Source organism: Nicotiana tabacum, chromosome 21 (assembly GCF_000715075.1).
Source record: "Nicotiana tabacum cultivar K326 chromosome 21, ASM71507v2, whole genome shotgun sequence".
In the NCBI taxonomy this organism is placed as follows: Eukaryota; Viridiplantae; Streptophyta; class Magnoliopsida; order Solanales; family Solanaceae; genus Nicotiana; species Nicotiana tabacum.
In genome coordinates, this window is record NC_134100.1 from 41563551 (window position 1) to 41567939 (window position 4389).

Consider the following 4389-nt stretch of genomic DNA (forward strand, 5'->3'; position numbering starts at 1 on the left):
TGCGAGGGGTTTTCCGCATATGCGACGAGGTCTTCGCAGATGCAGATTTTGGTCGGAGGCTCAGGGGTCGCAGAAGCGGAATAGATGCGCAGGTGCACTCCCCTATGAGCGGAGCTTGGAATGCAGGAGCGGACCTGTAGAAGCGGGATTTGATTCGCAGAAGCGGCTGGTCGGGAGTTAATGAAAATCCACAGAAGTGGGCTTTCTTACGCAAAAGGGATGCCGCCGGTACGGCTGGGAAGTCTGCAAAAGCGGAACTACTGGCAGAATACATAAAGACGAGGGTTAGAGTATCTTCTTCATTTTTGGACTTTGGGAGCTCGGATTGAGGCATTTGTTGGAGAGGGTTTCACTAGATTTCAAGAGGTAAGTAATTTTTGATCACTTTTGTCCATGTATTTTGAATACCCATTGATTATTTCACCTATTTGTCATGAATCTAAGTAAGAATTTGGGGATTTTGACTCATGTATTGGAGAGTAAGATTTGAAGATTTGAGTGTTGGTTTTTGATCGGAATTGGATGATTTTGGTATGGTTGGACTCGTTATTGAATGGATGTTCGGATTTTTTAAATTTTGTCAGGTTCCGAGGCATGGGCCCGGGGTAGACTTTTTGGGTTTGGTTAAAGAAATTAGCGTTATTGCATGGAATCGATTCCTACAACTTATATTGATTTTATTAAGTTGTTTGCGGCTAGATTCGAGTCGTTCATAGGCCGATTCGTGAGGCAAGAGCTTGATGGAGTTGTGATTTGTGCGGTTTGAGGTAAGTAACACTTATAAACTTAGTACTGAGGGTATGAATCCCTGGATTTCGTGTTATATGGTTGGTGTTGAGGTGACGCACATGCTAGGTGACAGGCGTGTGGGCGTGCATCATGGTAATTGTGACTCGGTTGATTTTCTGGTACTGTGTAGTTATCTAACCTTGTTTCTATCCATGAAATTTCTACGTGTTAGAGTAATTGAGCTGTGATCCATGTTAGAAATCATGCTTGGGCTATATGCTTATTTCGTTGGGGCCCACTGAGGGTCATTTTTATTGTTGAGTTATTTGCTTAAATTGCAACCTTGTACTCAATCAGATTCATCATTTGCATATCATATCTCAGTCTATGTTATCATTTATTGTTACATCATGTTATCATTATTAGGGATGATTTGGCATGAGATTTGTGAGCCCGAGAGACTGGAGAGATTGATGACTGAGTTGGGGCCTGAGAACCGAATTTGTGAGTGATATTTATGAGATCAGGCTGCACACCGCAACAGGTTTTATTGATTCATTATGGGATCGGGCTGCACGGTGCAATAGGTTTTATTGATTCTTGATGGGACTGGGCTGCACGCCACAGCAAGTCATGTTGGCTTATATTAGCGCTTGGGCAGGATCCGCCCCTCCGGAGTCTGACATACCAGCAGTGAGCGTAGGTACCGTATAATGCTGAGTGATTGAGTGTGTTGAGTGATAGTTGACAGTCAGGTTGAGTACTCTGAGAGTGTGAGTAACTGGGAGTAGCAGTGTGATGCATTGCATTTGACATGCATATTTGATAGGTAGGCATAGAGATGTAACAATCCTCATGCTAGCTATACTTGGAATATTTTAACTGTATTGAGCTTAAACTCTTGAACTTGAAAGCATGTCTACATTTTCGTATTGTGTACAAATTGATTATGGGATTTCTCTGAGTTATTACTGTCATTTCCCTATTATATATGTATTGTTATTATCTAGATTTGGATTGTACCTCTCTGAGCTTGTCACTAATTTTAGCCCAAAGTTAGTCATGTTACTTATTGTGTACATTGGGTCGGTTGTACTCATACTACACTATGCACTTCGTGTGCAGATCTAGGTACATATGGACCTGGTGGTTACTAGACTTGGAGTAGTATCTGCTTAGAGACTATTGAGGTAGCTGCTATGGCATCCTGACGAGCGCAAAACACACACTTAAATTCTGCTCGCTAATCAAATATAGTATAGTATAATATCGTATCTACATGGATTGGATTTAAATAGTATTCTCATAGTTTCTAACTTGGTTGCTATCCAAGATGATCAACCGTTGAGATTTATAAGATGTCTAACTAAAATTAACTAAGAATCTAAAGTTATTGACTAATGACCATCGAAACAAGGAATAAGCAAAGAAGGTTATCAGCGGGAGAAAATAGGGTTTTGATAGGATAGGTGTAAGATAATTGTTCGGGATCTAAATCTAGATAATTCACTTCTAATGTTCAAGTGAGTCTCTCGAATTCACTCAATTATTAGTTCAAGCGTTTAGCAGAAACGGCTCTCTCGATTAAGTCTCAACCTCGCGAGATGAACTAATTGATGCTCTGTGAAGATATGTAAGAATGCGTAGTGGATTGGTCTTCAGGAAAACATCTTTCGATTATTCTCCTAACTAGGTTTAATCAATGATTCAACTAGCCTCTTTCGATTACTTAGAAGAATCTATGAATTCAACCAACAATGTAATGCAAAGATATCACAAGTTATGCCTCTCTTAATTACATGAACAAGTGACTATAGATGCAACAATTAATTCATCCAAAAATGATTCAATACATAAAACTAGAGTTATAATCCACAAACAATCATCAATACACTAAATCCATCAAACCCTAAATGGAACTACTCCATAGATATTGAGCAATTCATCACAAATATATTTAAAGTATAGGAAAACATAGATTCGATCCAAACTCGGGTCTTGAGTGAGGAAGGAATGATGAAATCCTTATGCTTGTGCTCCTCCAACTCCTCCTTTTCCTCCTTCGGTTCAAAGTATGTCCAAAGTCCAGAAAATAATATTTTTCCATGTATTTATACCAAGTAGGCTCTGACCCAAACGAAACCACCCTTTCCTAGCCGAAATAGGACTTTCACTCTGTAAAAGATACACAGGCGCGCTGCATGGGGCGATGTGCCATGCGGGGCATTAGTGTGGAAATCTAGAGAGCTCAACATCTATCAGGCAACAGGATTTGCACTACTGCAGCGAACCACGCACCGCCCCACGCGCTGCAGTAGTGCGAAGATCTCAGAGTGTTGCTTTTTGTTTGCGTTTTGACGTCCAGACTTGGTTCTCGACCCTCCAACACGATCTCGATTTAATCCCTTGGTCTTTTACTCAAACTTCAAAGCTCCAAATAGCTCGAATTAGCTCCACAACACCTACATAGCTCAGAATCACTCCTACAAGGTATAAAATGCACGATAAAGTGCAGTGAATTAGAGTGCAATAAGTGACTAAAACACGAGATTATAGCCTACCATCACGTCTGTAGACCTTGACTCTCCTATTTTTCAGTTTATTTAGCAATTTTCTATCTTTCTAGATAGGTGTATTAGAAGTTTTGACTATGTTGACACTTAGTAGCTCATGTACTCGGTGACACCCAAATTTTGAGAAATTTTGTAGTTGAGTCGCAGTTGTCTTATTAGTTATTTATGAGATTTTTCACTATTAAACTTATTACATCATGCTTTCATTTTAAAATGCATAGTTATTTTGTGATTATCGGCTTGCCTAGTTCTATGATAGGCGACATCACGATATGTTGAGATTTGGATCGTGACAAGTTAGTATCAGAGCCTAGGGTACTTTGGTCTCATGAGTCATGAGCGGGTTTAGTAGAGTCTTGCGGATCGGTATGGAGACGTCTGTACTTATCTTCGAAAGGCTATCGAACCATTAGGAAAACTTCACTTTCTTGTATTCTTGTCGTGCAGATTTGTTGATTCCAGAAACTAAACTTCTATTATTCTATTCTCTCACAGATGGTGAGGACACGTGCTACCCGATCAGGCGGACGGCCACCAGTGCCGTGGTAGAGGCCGGGGCTGAGGTAGAGGTCGAGGTGTAGCTCGTACCACAGTTGGAACAATACCTGTAGTACCAACAGTTGTTCAAGCTCAGGAGCAGATTCCAGATATAGGTGAGCCGACAGGATCAGCTCAAGTACTAGTTGTGCCCATTGAGATTACAGGCATTCAGGAGACTTTGGCCCAGATATTGGCAGCCTGCACTGGTCTTGCTCAGGTGGTTTTGGCTCAGGCCGCACCAGCCACTTCTCAGGCCGGGGGAGGTGCTCAGACTCTTGGTGCCCGTACTCCAGAGCAGGTGGTGCATGGACTTCAGACACCGGGGGTACTACCTGTCACACCTCCTTTTTTCCGGGGGAATGATGCCAAAGGAGTTTTTTCAATTTAAGTAACATTAATCGAAATGAGATTATTTATTAGATTCAGAGTCGCCACTTGGGATAATTTCTAGTGTCCCAAGTTACCGGTTTATTTTAAATCCCAAATCGAGGAAATTTGACTATGTTTTACGGTCCGCGAACAGAGAAGACCGGGTAAGAAATTATGT